Source organism: Perognathus longimembris, chromosome 22 (assembly GCF_023159225.1).
Source record: "Perognathus longimembris pacificus isolate PPM17 chromosome 22, ASM2315922v1, whole genome shotgun sequence".
Lineage (NCBI taxonomy): Eukaryota > Metazoa > Chordata > Mammalia > Rodentia > Heteromyidae > Perognathus > Perognathus longimembris.
This window is the reverse complement of record NC_063182.1, coordinates 4,709,946-4,728,084: the sequence shown is the minus strand read 5'-3', so window position 1 is coordinate 4,728,084 and position 18,139 is coordinate 4,709,946. Positions and strand designations below refer to the sequence as shown.

The 18,139-nt window shown below is 38.7% G+C and overlaps 1 protein-coding gene and 2 non-coding genes across 3 annotated transcripts in view; all 3 read left to right on the top strand.

Annotated features, from left to right (window-relative positions):
• Positions 1-18,139, top strand: part of Kctd16 (potassium channel tetramerization domain containing 16) — a 224,789-nt gene that overhangs the window by 31,375 nt on the left and 175,275 nt on the right. The gene's annotated exons all lie outside the window — the stretch shown is intronic.
• LOC125340221 lies at positions 8,773-8,879 on the top strand. The gene has a single exon (XR_007208705.1). It is a non-coding gene; the product is annotated as a U6 spliceosomal RNA (small nuclear RNA).
• LOC125340253 lies at positions 11,348-11,477 on the top strand. Its single transcript, XR_007208732.1, has one exon. It is a non-coding gene; the product is annotated as a small nucleolar RNA SNORA40 (small nucleolar RNA).

The following is an 18,139-nucleotide window of genomic DNA, read 5'->3' as shown; positions in this document are numbered from 1 at the left end:
GCACCAGGTTTAGACTTAGCCATTTCACTAAGAGAATTTGGTTTCTGTTATTCTGTAACATTAGGTTTGTAATATTGTTATGAGAAATCAAGACTCTGGGGCTATGGTGCTCATTTCTGCTAAGGTGGTGTTGTTCCTCAGCCTTCTTTGTCAATGGACCAAGAATGTATATTTGTATGTCCTACCTCATGCATATTTAATATTTCAAATATCACACAGTACATAAATACGTTACATAGATACTATAACCATTTGTATCTATATTACAACATGAGTTTTACCACGTGGATTGTCCCAGCTTCCTGTTCTTGCTTACCTATAAGCTCCTACTCCAACAATTAGAAATCTGCCATCCATCTCTGCTTAATTTTCAATTCTAGAGTTCACAATTTTAACAACCAGCATAAAGCACTCATGGCCAATTTTTAAAAAAAGTTTTTCTTTTCATTTTATGGATTCTCTCACAAAGTTACTTAGTTCAAAAGCTTGGTTCCGAAGCTTTCTCTTCATTTCCAACAAGGCCATTTCATACATTGGTGATAAAATTAGGATGTTTTCTTCTATTCTGCAGTAATCTCCTACACTTAAATTATTTTGCTCTCTATTTTCTTAAACCTTCTCTTTTTATGTCTTATTTTAGATTTTTTTCAATTGACCTATGTTCTGGGTTATTCTCAGTGAAACTGGATCTATTGCACTCTTAACATTATTCTTTATTACTATTATTATTATTGTTGAACTCATAAAATTCTTATTTTGATTACTGTATTTTCTCATTTGGTTCTTTTTTTAAAGCAATTTTCAGTTCTCTGTCAAGATTTTCCTATCATATCTGTTGCCTTTTTAAATATATTAAAATGGCTAGTATCTAATGATTTCAATTGCGTTTCATGTGCTTTTGCTTATACTACCATTTAAAAACTCTATTATCCACTGTGTCATTTCTTCGTCTACCTGGTTAATTTTTATTTAATTCTATATCTGCTTGAAAAATGTCAGCGTTCAACGCGGCCTAAAATTGTCTTCCTCTAGAGAATATTTACTTTTGCTTTAGCAGAAGCCTAGTGGAATTAGCACTCCTGGGTTACCTTAATCCAAATTCAGGGATTGAGATGATTTGGAGACAGATGCTCATCTCTTCAAAGACTGATCTATGTATGGTATTTAGCTACTTTGGTATACCCCCCAAAATAGCAGGGGCAATCTCCAGGGCTTTACTACCCCGGTGGACTCAGGAATCCAATTTCTATCTCATACAATTGCAGCCCAGCTTCTTAGTAATTGCATTTGGAATTGACAGAAACCCAATGGATTCTGAAAAGAGATGGTTGGGTCAGAAAGGCTACCGACACCGGAGTTGTAATGAGGCCTGGTTGATGCCTGCTTTTATTTTAGCTGTGACGGTACAGGAATAGGGAGCATTAAGAGCCAATTTGAGTTATAAAGTATTAAATCACATTGTATAGATAAACTGAGAACTGGCAAGTCTATGTTTAACTGGTTCTTTTATAATAGAAAGAACAAGCAATGAAAAGGAAGATAAAGGAAAAATGAGTGGTTGCTGAAGCAGCTCTACAGAATTAGACTAATTGACTTCCATTTTTATACTTTCAGTCAGGTTACCATGTATCCCAGTTTTCCAAATCTGGTTTGGTTTGGGATTGGAAAGGCATCTCTATTTTCAGATGTCTTTTCAAGTGAGACCTCAAAAGTAGTCCCAATTTTCAGCCCCTCACCTTCTCTAATCAAATCTTCCAGGAGATCTGAGGTGGTCAGAATCCTAGCTTTAACATTATACCGCTTTGATTTTAGGAATCCTTATCAGGAAAGGTGAAACTGCTAACAAGCGCCCCTCTATGGTGGATTTGAGAATCAAATGAGACGTCGTTGCATATATTAAACTCCTGAAGAGCCAGAGGTCACATGTGCTTTTTATTAAATCAGTGACGTTAGTATGGATTTCAATCAGGTGTTGATAAAGATAACATTAGAAGCTCTGGGTATGAAAGAAGAATGATAAAATATTTTGTAAAGCAAAATATTAAATAGGGAACCAACTCAGAATTTCTGAGGGTATCAGCTAGCCATAAAATTATTTACCACAGCCCTCAAATTTGCTCCAGTAAGTAATGCCAGTCTGACTTACCTTGTAGAGCAACAGCTAATACATAAACTCGAAAGGACATACCCAGGTAGGTAGAACGTTACGATAGTGACTAGCCAGTACTGAGCTAGTGATTTGATTTCTTACAGCTGAAGGGTGTGAAGATCTCATGGATGACATCCTACATTCAATTCCTTAACGTCCAGAATTCGTATTTAAAACCTAAATAAAGGCAATTACAGTGAAGTTCCGTCTTACACATTTTATTCCATTACATTTAACGTCTTTTGAAAGAATTCAATTATACAGGTTGTCCCAATATTTTTTACCTGGAGGGTTTCTTGGACATGCCAAAATCCAGTTGGTTTCCAGAATTTGAAGTTGCTATTCTCTCTCTCTCTCTGGAATACATTCATTATTTTTTTTTCTGTACTAGAGGCTCCTAATGATTATTTCAATTTGAGGCCATGTGTTATCTGGAAAAGCTCTCTTGTAATCATTATCTTTATAACACTTCTAATCTCCTGAAATGATTATACTGGCTATGATTTTGCCTCCGATGATTAATTAATGCATCATGTTGGAGACCTTACGCTCTGCAAAACGTTCCAAGTGGGTTTTATATCAATCATACAAAATCAATAGGTCGGACCATGTCCATTTTGCATTTGAAAATGAGACTTATAGGGACCAGCTAACTTCCTTACATTGACTCTGGTTTTAAGTGACAGTCTGACCTGACCTTGATCCCATAGCATTTGACTTTGAGGCCCTGTTCTTTCCACATACCATTCTTGTTCTTTACAGATACCCACAGGCACTTGCTCTCAGAAACACAGCGGCATATAACCCAATGGGTCAGATAAAATTAGAAGTGGTCTCCAATTTTGCTGACGCTAATCACTGTCCATTTTTAGAACTCAAATCAGATATATTCATATCTCCTGTCTCTGGTATGTCTAAATACGTTTCTTTAATTTACATAGATATGTCTTAGGGTCTGGATACTGCTGGTATATTGGGGAGCACAATAAATCCCCCAAGATACATTCTTCTTTTCAAACTCTACTCTGTTTTACATTCTTGGGGGAATTTATAATCTTTGAGACAAGTGAACTAATGGATGCTATCACTATGTTCCACAAACCACAGCACTTTCCACAAAGGTGAGGAGTTGCAAGTCATTTCCACCTTGTGTATTTCTGGCAGAGCAATGAAGAGGATTCACTGCACACTAGCTTTCTCTACAATTATCGGCTTCTGTGTTAACCTACTGATTTGCAAATTAAAAAGTACATACTTTATTAGAGATGTGGAAAGAGAGGCTCCTTCCAGGATATTTGTGACTTAGATATCCCCAAATTGACAGTTTACTTTGCCTTTATTTATTGCAGAGGCAGGATTTACATTGTGCTGAAAGTTTGTGGCAAGGCAGTAAAGTATTCTGTGTTCTATGAAGGATTCAGAGATGTGAAGTCTAGTCTCAGTTCAAAGGAGTACAAGTGTATTATGGAAATCTACACTTACTCACAAATAATTGTAATGCAACTGTGTCTGGAAATAGATACAGCCCAGAACCTGCAGTTAAAAGCTGGATCCTTGTAGTCACATTGACTTGGATTTCGATTGTGACTACGGGTGGATTGGACAAGATACTTAACCTTCGAAACCATTGTTTCCTTATGCAACAAGGGTTTATGATACTTAGGTAGATTATGACATGAAATTCTGTTCATGATATATTTATGTAAATGCATAACACAGTTTGGGGGCCACTTCACTTGGTCAGTAAATGTGAGCCTTTATGATCAATAAGCGCACATACACACATACGTTTTTAAATGGTGCCCATTCGTTCTCTGCTTTCAATACATGAAATTTACATAGAAGAAAGTTGTAAAAGAAAATTTGGAATGATAATTTCAAAATATATTGCAGCTAGGTAAGACTTAGGTTAGTGCAATAAATGCACACTACAATTAAATGAGAGGAATGTAAGGCAGGATACAAGGAGGGTGAACAGGGAGAGTAAATAAGGATGTATCCGATTGAAGTAGTTCATTTGCATATATGCCATCCTCAAACCTAGTTGCATATTCTTTTATCTTCATGAGCTCTACAATTGTGACTCGTGCAAGGCCAAGTACTTGCTATATCTTTGTTTATCAAGTGCATCGCTAGCTTACTAAATGGATTTCTTTTCAAAAGAAAGGAATGACTTCAGATAACTTCACTGCTTGGGTTTCCCTCTCCCCACTTTTTGGTTCAGAAGTGAACACATTTCTGATGCGTGGCTAGGACAATCACATGATTATTGTTTTGAAATGGAGGGCTATATGAGCATCTATCTATCATTTTCATAAATTATATACTATCACACCTGTTTAATGGAGAGAGACTAATAACAGACTTTTCTCTAATAGAGTATGTGTTGTTGTTTTTTTAAATTACGAGTGGAGAGTGTAGCTGTTTGGAAATACTTGACTGTGAGAGATTAAATGCGTGTGTGTGTGTGTGTGTGTGTGTGTGAATATTAAAATTAAAGGTTAATCTGGAAAACATGATTTACGCTTAGAAGTTTGCAAGGAGCTTTTAGGCTCCCCACCCCCATGCCCCCCTGGGATTAAAGCAATGAGGAAAGTTGTTGTTGGTGCTTTCCACTGTCACCATCACCTGGATGCACCCTTGGGATGTGGAAGCAGCAGGCAGCGAAGGCTCAGCATCTCTAGGGTACCAACCCGCTGTCTACTGACTTGTGTATCTAAGGCCTGATAGGCCTCCGGAGGAAAGGAACCTAGTGGGCAAAGGCATATTCTAACACGTACTGCCTACACGGGAAATACTTCTCTTGCATTTGAGAATGAGGTGGTGGCAAAACCCGAAGCAGATCTTCTTCCTTTTGCTGAAGTCTGTTTTATTGAAATAGCAATAAGTATGTTTCTATTGAATTCTCAGTCTCTCTTTCTGTGCATGAGTCTCCTCTTCTGTGTCTCACTCTGCCTCTTAAAACACGTAGTAAGGACACATCAGCTCCATCACTTAACATATGTTTAAGTTTTACATTGTTTTTGACCATGGGCACAAGGTGCAGGGCTGTAGGGCTTAGCCATCTTCCCTGAGTGCGTTTATGCCCCACGTCTATCTCCTGGTAACCACCAGGATTCTAAGACTTAGACTATTTTAGATGTGTCAGATGTGTGGGAAGCATACAGCATTTGTCCTATGATTTTCATATTCCGCTTAGCATAACTCCACAGGGTTTATACATGTCTCATGTATTAGAACTTCATCACATATAAGCTGGTTACATATATATGAACATATAAATCCTTGTGTATCCCATGTTTTCTTTATTCATTTATCTCATAAAGGACTTTCAGGTTGGCTTAGCATTTGTGAAGTGTGGCTTTGACTGTGGCAGTGCAGGTATTTCCTTCCTCTGAATGGATTTCAATGTTTTATTTTATTTTATTTTTTTGCCAGTCTTGGGCCTTGGACTCAGGGCCTGAGCACTGTCCCTGGCTTCTTTTTGCTCAAGGCTAGCACTCTACCACTTGAGCCACGGCACTACTTCTGGCTGTTTTCTATATATGTGGTGCTGGGGAATCGAACCCAGGGCTTCATGTGTACGAGGCGAGCACTCTTGCCACTAGGCCATATCCCCATCCGGATTTCAATGTTTTAGATAAATACCTAAAGGTATTTGTTGTTGGATTTTTGGAGCCTATGGTGGTTCTATTTTTAGTTTCTTGAGGAGTCTCCATACTGTTTACTATAGAGGCTGCACGGTTTTCTATTCCTACCAAACAGTATGCAAGAGTTCTAATATGTATCGTCTATTTTATGTTAACATTTGGCCTTTTGATAATATTCATTTTTGAAAGTGTGAAATAGTGTCTCATGGTTATGATTTGCGTGGTTCTGATTGCTAGTGACATTCAGTATCTAGTCATATGCCCACTGGTTATTTATGTTTGTCTTCTTTGGAGAAATGTCTACTCCGTTTCTTTATCCTCTTCTGCAATTCTTTTATATTGAGTGAAAAGGCCAAAGCAAATGCCTTTGGCTTTGGAAAACTATGTATTTCCTAGTTTCTCAAAGCCACTCAAATTATAAAATAAGTTTGTTTCGTTCATCCCGGGGGCATGTCAATCGGTCAACATTTAGTAAATAAGAAAATCTGAAGCAATCATACGATTTTTAGAAACAATAAAGAAAGTCCTTACAGCATATCACATCATTTTTACAATGATAATGAAGAATTGGAAAATGAAAGAGTTGGATGAGGTCAACGAACGTGTGTGTGTGTGTGTGTGTGTGTGTGTGTGTGTGTGTGTGTGTGTGTTCCTTTGCTGAGGCTTGAACTCAGGGCATAGATGCTATCCCTGAGCTTTTTTCTCCTCAAAGCTAACACTATATCATCTGAACCACAGCTCTACTTCTGGCTTTCTGGTGGCTAATTAGACATCAGAGTCTCAAGGACTTTCCTGCCAGAGTTGGCTTTGAACCTTGATCCTCAGATCTCAGGTTCTTGAGTAGCTAGAGACATGCCCCAGCACCTGGATTCAATCAACAACTTATTGATTGAAGTAAATGTCAAAATTAAATATTAATTCTATAAGCACTTGATTGATACTATATACATTTTTGCTTCCACAGTTTGTACTGGGGTACTTTCATTAGATGGAGACACAATGAAATTATGTTTGTTATTGTTTTTTAACTGAACCCAGTATCTTTGGTTCTGACTACCTCCTTCCTTCAACTGAACTGGGTATTGTCAGTGAGAATAGGCCCAGCATCATTTGAATAAAATAAAACCAAAATGTGTAATGATGGTTCTTTGAAGGAATACGCGTATTGCCTTGTACATGTTCTTCTTATTATTTGGAGTCCAACCAAAGAAACTCTTCAACTATTCCACACATCATGACTTCATTCAAAACAACATACTTCTTTTCTTTTTTTTTAAATCCCATTAAAACAAAACGGCAAAGTCTGGTGCTAAGAGAATTATTAGAATAGCTGCTCAGGTGAATCTGTCTGGGTTTGGCACTCAGGAACACCATAGATTAAGTTTTTCTTGCACAAGGTTCATTATATCCCACACTGAAATCGTAAGAACAGTAACAGGAAAGTCTAGCAGGAGAGACCTTCAAAAAGTCTCCAGGGAGTCTTTTAATAGTGACAGTCTGCCTGACTTCACCTGGGGCCAGCCCGAGAGAAGTTCCTTCTTAACAGCACTACCAAAGCAACATGACATCCTTTCTGAAGGGCCTAGTGTCCAGAGATAGAAGCAAGCGGGGGACCATTTATCGTGAACCTTAAAGGAAGCGATTGTTTACTAGAAACGTTTGGACTTTAATCTTATTGTATGTGACAAATAGGAGTGTTCAGTGGATTATACACTGGGTAGAATAATGGATGGGATAATAGGCATGATTAACAGCTCATGTACAGAACTTGAAAAGATGTATATTAATATCTTAAAATCTCCAATCCATTTATAGTCTTTTCGAGTGGGGATTAGTGAGAAATCAGAATATGCAAGATGAACAATGTTATAACAACTTTGCCTTTTATAATGTATTATATCGATCATAGTCACCAAGATTGTTTTTTATCTCATTATTCTACTTTATATGTGAATTACACACTTATAATGTCTTATTTGTATTCCATGATTGAATTTAAAGAATTAGTTTTTTTTCAAAAACTGTCTTGCCACACACCCCTCCCCCACCAGAGGAGCCTTGATTTTGTAGAATTGTAAGAAAAGGTTTCTTAGAATTTAATAGCAAGATTAAGTGCTTTTTATCTACAAGGCTGGACCAATCCAACTGAGAATGCCCATAGCTAGGGGACTACTAAGAAAAACACATGTGTTTTATGTTTGCAAATTCGAAAATAATTCTGAACAACAATACCTTCTCTCCTTCTACTATGGAGCTACTTTAATTTTCCATTTACTTCATTTTTATAACCCTTAAGTAGCTATACAAAGAGGTTTCAATTCAACATGTCAGTTTGTGAGTACAATGAATTTTGATCAATGTAATCCCTTTCATTTTTCTCCCTCATCTCTCCCAACCCTGTGGAGCTATTGGTAGAGATTTAGATGTATTTTGTTGTACTCTTTCAGTCAGCTTCTCATGCTGAGCATTGAGGTTTGGGGCTGGAGTATGAGACAAGACATATTATATACCTGCACCACTAAGCTTCAAGAATTGAATTAGACCTACATTGGCTGAATATAGATAAGAGAAGCGATCACCATAGTAACTGCTCAACTATGGGAATGTCAATTCATCTAGCTGTCCCTTGAGTATTCATCTTTTTTCAACATTTATACTACTTAGGATTATTTTTTTTCTTTCATGAATCAAACATGTATAGAATAGTTTCTTTTCTCCAAGAAGGCAACATTCTAGATTTCAGTAATGTTGGAGTAAGTAATATGGAGATGACAGTGGGTAAAAAGTGAATATATAAAAGTTATAGGGTAAAAAGTGAATATATAAAAGATGCTAGTAGGCTTCGTGCCTCCATTTTGCTACAAAGATAGTAGTTAGCAAGGCTCCATCTATGACCAATGTGTTGTGTAATGAAAACATAGATACTATTACTTAGGATCATATACCAATGCCGTGTGATCAAAATAGACTAGAGTGCTCGCTTCGGCAGCATATAGACTAAAATTGGAACCATACAGAGAAGATTAGCATGGCCCCTGCGCAGGGATGATACGCAAATTCGTGAAGCGTTCCCTATTTTTAGCAACCCAGAAATTCATATGGAACAACAAAAGGTTTGGAGGGTGTGCCAGGGGGTGAATTTGGCACCAGGCTTAGAAGGGGTCTGAGCAAGGAGGCAGAGGTCAATGAAAGCACCAGTAGGTCTTCACGTCCACTTTCTTGCTGGCACTTGTTAGTGTTTGTTTTCAATGATAGTCAGTTCTGACCAGGGTGAGGCGGAGCCTCAGTAAGTGCTTTATTTTGATCTTCACTTCCTCTGTTGGTAAGCCCGGTGAGCAAGTACATTTCTTCATGCATTTCTGAGCCATTTGTGCTTCTCTCTTGAGAAATATCTGTCAGTCATTCTTTAAAGTATAACCTCCTGGGTAGAGGAAGATGTTTTTTGTCAGGTGCATCATAAAAATGCTTTATACTCCGTGGATGCCCCATACATAATTGCTGTTGACTGAGTAGGTGATGTTGACCATACTATGAATTCCTTTCTTCCAAGTCAAGCCCATCAGGCCCTTTATTAATGAAACCAATGCAACTAGGTAGCCTGTCCCTACCTTGTGTATGTAACTGTAACCCCGCCTGAACATCACCTTGACAATAAAACTTTAAAATTAAAACGAAAGAAAGCTAAGGAAGAGTTTCTGGTCAATGAGAAGCTACTTGTTTTGATAGGTCAAACATTTTCCTACTAGTACCTTAGTCTCCATTCAGGATACTTCACCCACACGAAGTTAATGATGTAAGGGTGTTTTCTAGCACACCATAAAGTGCTCTACATGTCTTGCGGATGAGGCCTCAGGCCTAGGGACTTTAGATGACCTTTTTCCAGTAAGCATCAAGTATTCAGCATTTTCGGGGTGAGAAGTGCCAAAGCTGAGGAAGCTTTCACACACAAAGGGGAAAGATGAGGTGGGGCAGCTAGTGGTCTAGGCGGATGTTCCTCTACATTTATGTATGAGCAAACGAGAAGGAATCCCAATTTCTAAAGCCATTTGTGAGCATTTTCTCTTATAGCTCCATGTGTAAAAGAGACTTCAGCGATAAAACTTTTTTAAAAAAAATTCAAAACTTTGATGATCAGAAAAAGAACATCGAAATCCACAGCTGTTTGAACAAGCAATTCTCCAGGACAAGTTTCTTATCTAGATCCATTGAATGGGATAAGGATCGCAGTTCTTCTAAATAAAAGGGCTCAGCACAGCCAGGCAAATAAAACGGTTTCTACTCTTTCTCATAGCAAGGAATAAAATAGCTTATTGTCCCTTTCCCAAAGAAAACACAATAATAAGGTCAAGTGACACATAAAGAAAATTATATGGTCATTTGGGTATAATTGCCAGTGTATAATTGGTGCAAGATGTCAACAAAAGGAGATTCTTCTCTTTCTCTCTTTCTCTCTCTCTCTCTCGTCTCTCTTTCTCTCTCTCTGACTCTCTCCCTCCTCTCTCTCTCCCTCTCTCTTTGTGTGTGTTCTAAGTTTGGTTTTCACCTTGACAATTTCACAATTAGCGTTTTATTTTTGAGTCTGTATTTATTTTCCTAAAAGAGATCATTATCCTAAGGGAAAAAAAGGTTTAGACTATTGGTATTATGTCTTAAGTAACTATTATCATTTTTATAAATGAATTTATAATTAACTCACTGACTGGAAACTTTTTTTTACCTTTTTTATTCTTCCTGAATCTACTTTAATAACCTGTGCATAGCATGTAAATATCTGTCTGAAATGAATTAAATGACCCCATTTGTGTCTCAATTAACTCAGCCACAGAGTCTGTCAGGCTGAGGAGCATGAATATCAACGACATAGGGTAAAAATTAACAAATTAAAGAATTACAGGAAGCAACCCTCACAGGCAAATCTAAAAAAAAATCCCCTTTATACAAAGCTGGAACTTTAGAAGACAAATGGTAAAAGAAAATAATTATTAGATGAATAACTTGTACATGGGATTAAAACACTCCATATACGGAAACTTGGGGCCTTTCTTAGAAGATTAATTTGAAAAATAATGCACCGGAGATGCCCCTCAAGTGCTCTCAAGCCTTCCAGATGCCTCTCCGCTTCTTGAAAAGGGTAGAATTTGACCCAATACATTACCTAGCCTTTTGTACCTGTCTGTAGCAATTCTTTCATCCAGAGATTTCAAAGTGTTTTTACAAATGTAAATTAACAAGCTTCATCACTTCTCTCCAAAGCGATGGTTCATTTCAGTAACACAGAAATTTACCTCAACGGCTTTTCAAGGTCACCTGAGATGTCCTTTGTGAAATCTGGAAATGGATGTTCAAAGTGGAAGAATACCTTGCTGCTTCGCTGCAGATCCGGCGTTTCGCCTCCCTTGGCCAGCACCACCTGGGAGACAGAGAACGTTCTTATTTAATCTGTGCAGAGGGCCTCCTCTTAGCTTTCAGCACAGCAAGCACCCACATTCTGGGAAACCCAGAATTCAGTCTTTCCCTTCTCTTTCTCTCCTCAAAAAAAAAAAAAAAGAGCACTTGTGTGTGTGTCTTTGTTTAGTTTGTAACAGAGCCTTACAGACAGGTGCAAACAGTAAACCATCGTTTGCAACCCAGAACTCATTTTTGAATATGAGATTTCGGTACCTGTAAGAAGGAATACGATTCCTCTAACAGTTGGCAATGTGGCGGGTTGTTAACTCACACAGGTTGGCTCTATGAATAAAGTTGATGTAAAAGCTGAAAACAACAACAAAAGGCCAGGCCACCGGCAGCTCAGGCCTGTAATCCTAGCTACTCAGTAGGCTGAGTCTGAGGTTTGGGGTTGGAAGCCAGCCGGGGCAGAAAAGGACCCATGAGACGCTGATCTCCAATAAACTACTCAAAAAAGCCAAGGGTGGTGCTGTGGCTTAAGTGCTAGAGCACTGACCTTGAGCACGGAGAGGCTCTGAGACAGTGCTCAGGTCCCGAGTTCAAGCCCCAGGACCAACAAAAACAAGAAAAAGGGAAATATGGTTCCCAAAGTGAGTGAAGACAGGACATGACTGGTTTAAAGATATTTGTGGAGTTGTTCAGAATAAAGAATCCACTTTAAGTTCTCTCTTCTACTAATCAGTGTATCAAGGCCGTGTCCTCTGTGCTAGCCAGAGGAAAGACTGCAGCCTGCCCCTCCTTCATGAGAAAGGCAGACCAGACAAGGAGCAGGAAATAGATGCCTGTGGTCCATGCTTTGAGTTGGTGCGTTGAGCAAGGTGGGGAGGAGTGGACTCGTGAGGAAGGTCGCATTTTCACTAAGCCATGGGACATGAAGCTAAGACAGACTCTCAAAGCACCATGGGAGGTCTGGCTCTGGGCAAAGACACCGAAGTAAGCCCTCAAGTGGGGAAGAACTTGGCCTAGTAGAATATGGCCCAAGTGTAGTGAGCCAGGGCCCGATTGAGATGAGGCCATGGAGGGAGGGTGGGTGGAAAGGATTGTGCACAATTATTTAACCATAATAATCAACTTGTGAAAGATTTTTAAGTCAGGAACAAACATGATCTAATTTATATTTGTTAGTAATTCCATTTGTAAGCAAATGACAGTTATACATATTAATAAGATTTAGGTTCTAAAACTAACAAATTATGTAGGGTATCATTGCTTGTGACATTTTCGCCTGCCTATACATATCAGATGGTTCACTGTGGAAAGCAGGCTTTAAGTCTTATAGAAAGTGAAGAGATAAAAAATCAACAGTGTTCTCATTTAACCTTTATGACACTACTAGTCTCTTGAATACTTAAGAACTTAGCATTGCTTTGAGAGCACCTGCCTGGTTCTTTGCAGCTGATTGATTCATTTAGCTCTAAATTACTGATAAGCAGGTCTTTTCGCTTTGTGTGTTTGTGGGGTGGTCCTCTGATTCACTGTTTTCATCCTGTGACTCCAGCAGCACTTAGACTTGAGTCTGACTCTGCTCACTTTGTTTTTGTCATTAGTTTTCCTAGCCTTGATCATCTATTCTAGAGTTAGATGAATGTCTGACTGACCTTACCTTTACAGTCTTATTATAGAGCCAGGTGCAGAATGAGAGCTAAAAAAGCGACAGACAGATGAATCACCGATCACTTACCTGTAGAATGGGCTGTCCCAGGTCAGGAAACATTTGAGTGGAAAAAGAGGTACCCTTAAGAACTCTGTTAGGAAGCATGTGTAAAGATGGTCTGGCTATGGTGAACTTGGAAAAATGGTCACCTTGGAATAAGGATACTGGGTCTAACAGGTGCCATCTTGATGGCCAAGTGGTGGACGATAGGGAATTGGGTTAAACTGGTGCCATCTTGTCTTCATGGTGGAAGAAGGTGAAGTCCCACCCCCAGGTGAGGGGCTTGCCTGAGTTCCTAGAGAAAAAAGGGTTCCCAAAGTTAAGGAGACATTACAAGAAAGGACTTGTTTGCAGGTGATGAAGATTAAACAATACCTATCTATACTTTCACAGTTCTCCTTTTATTTTTTTCCTCCAGTCTTTCTAATCGCCACAAAGAAAAACTCAGCTTTATGCTTACCTTTGTTTTCAGTATGGGGTCTTGAACTCAGGGCCTTGTGCTTTTGAGGCAAGGGCTCTACCACTTGAACCATGCCTGTAGCCATTTAGGCTACCCTCTGCCTTCTGCCACTTGAGCTACCCTATCTGAACGATGCTTAATTATCTTTAATCCTTCTCTGTCCTGCTAAGAATCTTCTTTTTAAAGCAAACTAACTTTAGAACTGGAAACTGCAGAAAAAAATAGTTGGTTGAAATGTAATGTTGTAGTATTAATTTTATTTTTACTTCTCTCTATAGCCAAGTACGGTCATTTTCCCAGTATATAAAGCTTAATTTCAATTTCTTTTCAGGTCTAACATTGAGTCCAGGTCCTCGCACATGATAGGCGAAGTTCTCAACCATTTGCACTGCGTCCCACAGCCCTTTTGCTTATTATTATTAATTTTTCTTATGCCAGCATTTGGGAGTTGAATGTAGGGCAAGGACACGGTCTCTTACCTTTTCAGTAAAACCTGGTGCTCTACTACTTGAGACACAGTCCCACCTCTGACTTTTGGTAGTTAAATGGAGTTAAAAGTCCCTCGGATTTGTCCGCCCAGGCTACCTTCGAACTGTGATCCGCAGATCTGAGCTTTCGGAGAAGCTAGAATACTAGGAATGAGCGGCCAGGGCTCAGGTTTTTATTTTGTTTTTATGCTCGGCTCTGGCTAGCTTTACTCAAGTTGGTCACCATCGCATTCCTCTTCTGCCTCTATTTCCCGAGTGGCTCCCACCACGCCAACTTTAGTAACTATTTTGCAATAAAAACATAAGATTCAAATAGGTTCTAGAGTTATTTGGGTAAAAAAAAAAAATGAAGTTGACCTAGAGGTGACCACAAATTTGAAAAGCAGCTCAGGCCAATGTTTCCTTTTTCCTTAGCTTGTACCACTGTAACAAAATACCACCCAGTGGACAACTTAAATAACAGACATTTATTCTTCACTGTTGCCGACCCTGATAAGCCAATATTAGGGGACCAGGGTTCTTAATCAGGTCTCTCTTGCTTGCTTTGTATGGTTACCTTCTCACTGTATTTTCACCTAGTGGAGAGAAAATGCACTTCTCATTCGCTGTTCACACAAGAGCACTATCATGATGCCTCTACCTTTATAAAGTGACCTAAACTTAACTACCTTCCAAATCTATCTATCTATCTATCTATCTATCTATCTATCTATCTATCTATCTATCTATCTACACACACACACACACACACACACACACACACACACACACACACAGTATTATGGTTTGAACTCAAGGCCTTGCGTTTGCTAGGCAGGAGTTTTAATGTCAAGCCACACACGGGTTTTTAAGTTTTGTTTGCAGAGGAGTATCTTGCCTTCTTCCAGGCATACCTGCCCCTCAGTCTGCCTCTTTGATGCCCGCATTGCTGGCATAATAGGTATATCCCCCAGCTCACCCTCAGTCCACAGTGTCATGGGTTTTTCTGCCTCGGGTGGCCTGAAATGACACACCCGATCTCAGTTTCCCATATACCTCAGGGTAACAGGCTCACACTGCTTCACCCAACGATGGCATTACAGAGGACCTCATAAAGTGTTTTGCTTGGGTTTGGCTTAAACTGTGATCCTCCATTCTTAGCTTTCCAAATAGCTAGGATTCGAGGCATGAACCACTGGCACCTAGCTCATCCTATAAATTCAGAGGGGAAATATACATGTATCCTATTATTGTTGAATCCATCTTTAGGGTAACTGTTTATTGGAAAATGTTCATATGAAATTACATTAAATTAAAACAATTTAGGAAAATAGACGTATCACATATGATAATGCTTTTTTCTCTCTTGTAATATTTTTTACATGCACATTCCTTGTTGAATATGATCCTTGAAATTACACAAGAGCATAAACATAGAATACCACACAAAACAAGCACATTTCCCATGTGTTTTGTGTCACTTTGTTCTTTTAGAACACGACAGTTTCACATGTCAAAATGTTCATACTGATTTACATAAAATCAGAAAAACACTGTGGTTTTCCTTACTGAAAACAATGCTAGAATAATTTGAGGTATCAAATTTTCCTTTATGTACTTATGTTGTTTATTTACTCAAAATTGGTATTCATATAATATTTAGCCCTATATTGATGAAATAATTTAAGGCATATCTTTGCCAAATAGAAATGCCTATAATAACATATTATATTGTAAATGAATTATGTAATATAAACTGTATATAGTAAAATGAGTTTGGGGATCTGTGTATTTAAACCTCTGCTTTTTTTTTTCCCTTAACCTTACCAGAGATGCAAAATCGCAAGCTTACTTCCTTATTGTGGAAGAATGAACCGCAGCAGATTGCGTTGTGTTCTAGTTTTCAGTGAGAGGAAACAGCTTTGGTTCTAGTCCTATATCAAGGCTACAGGTAGAGGCTAATGACCTACTTGAAAGAACAGTACTGCACAGGTTTCACAAATGTATGTTTACATATGTTTTCTAAAGCAGAAGGACATTAGCATGACACAACGTTCTTCCCTTACTCACCAGCAGGTAAGAGAGGTAACAAAACATAACAACACACATTGACTATATTGACAACAACCCTTATGCAACAGTATAACCACCAATAACTTCTCACTGGTGGCTTAGTTTTCTTCTCCGCATTGTTAAATCATGTCCCAAGTTCTCATAAGAAGAGGACCAGGACACAAAGCTAGATATGTCTAACATGAATGCTTCAGTAATTTCCTCTTACAGAAGTTAACTAGTCTCAAGTAGGTTTTTATATCCGAAAAGAAAACTCTGATCCTTCAGATTCAAAACCAGGATCTTCGGTGTGGCCAGAGGATAGAAACATCAGGAAACAGAAAATTCCCCGGGGTATATTTGATATTCAAATGCCAGGGTGATTCTTCCTGTGATCTGCCTGTAAGAGATTAGGGAAGCCCTCCGTAAAGGCTCTCCATTTATGCATAAGAAGTGAGAGAAGTGGGGATATAGATTTAGATCATATGGACATTGACATAGACATAGAAACACACACACACACACACACACACATCTTCTGCCACTGCCTACATTATTATTATTATTATTATTATTATTTTTGGTCTGTCTGAGGACACTGGAAAGCTCAGGGGGACACCTTCACTGGATTTCTCCTTTGCATTCTGTCTCTCCTTGGCAGCTGCGCTCTTTCAAGATAAATGGGCAGTGGTAACCAATCCACAAAAGGGGACCGAGGACGGTACCCCGCAGTTCCCCAGGAGATGAGATTACCCCAAAAGTTCACTCAGAGACTTTTCAATTCTCTACAGCTTTGTAATTTGCCTAGGTACTGTTTCATCAAGAACATTGCAATCAAGGACCTATTGGAGTTTAAAATAATGCTACATCGAAGCCTATGAATGCTTTGGCTGAGCTTCCTTCCCCAAAGTATAATACGTTCTTCCTTACTTGGAGAAAAATCTGTAATACAGTCTCATAATTGGCCACCTATTGGCCAACTTCTGGGTCAGTTTAAACAGGCAACACACACAGTATTGTGAGCTCAGAGAAGCACAGGTTTCTATTTGTTATTTTTTCTTAGCAGCCAGTATTCTACATTGTTTTTGTTTCTGGGAAAATACCATTGAGAAAGATCTTGGTTTCATTTCTGTGCTGCCTTAAGGACCCTGTCCTATGTCAATGACATGTAACCTCCTCCAGGTCTTAAGTATGAGATTGGTTCAGTGCATTTCATTTCACTGATTAGTTTTCCTTGACAAATTCTGGGATTGCATTAATTGTGAAATGTATTTCTCTGATTACAAGATAAAATTGGAAGGAAAGTGTGGCTACATCAGGAAACGATCTACTCCCATTTCCAAAATGGAAGATCCTCACAGAAGATGGGCTTTGTCGGATGCCCTTGTTTGGAATGAAGCTCTACTACTTTTGAGCTGACTGACACTGAACACTTTCTTTAACTATTCTTCTCAGCCTCTTTGTCACTTATTTTAACACAGTAAAAGTTGGAAAAATAATCTCACATGAGCATCTTAAAAAGATTAAAATATTTTCAAAAATTAAAATTCTGGGGGCTGGGAACGTGGCCTAGTGGTTGAGTGCTTTCCTCCTATACATGAAGCCCTGGGTTCGATTCCTCAGCACCACATATATAGAAAATGACCAGAGGTGGCGCTGTGGCTCAAGAGGTAGAGTGCTAGCCTTGAGCAAAAAGAAGCCAGGGACAGTGCTCAGGCCCTGAGTTCAGCCTCAGGACTGGCAAAAACAAACAAACCAAAGAACCACTCCCCCCCCCCAAAAAAAACAAAACAAAACCCCAACACATTAAATTTCTGAACAAAAGTCTCCTTTTCCTTTTCCTATGTTATCTTTCTCCTCCTTTGCTTGTTTCCATCATTTTTTCTTCCTTCTGTTCTTCTTCTTGCACCTTCTGTTCCTGGTCTCACTCTTCTTCCTCCAACATCAAAGGAAGACGAAAATTAGCATGGAGATGGATGGCTTCTTATCATTTGTGATAGGAAGGGAGGCAAGGGATATAAAAATGAATTAGCTTGGTTAGGTTATAGGTTACTGTGGGCTTGGATAATAAATAGTGCAATAAATAGGCAAAGTAGGCAGGGGGCTAGATCCAAGACATCTTCAAATGTCATGTTAAGGTAACTTTATACATACATACACTCACATACATACACAAATGCACATAATGTACATCATTATATTAATATTTTATAGAATAATATATTATGCACTTTTTGAAGTTATTCAGAATGTGACATT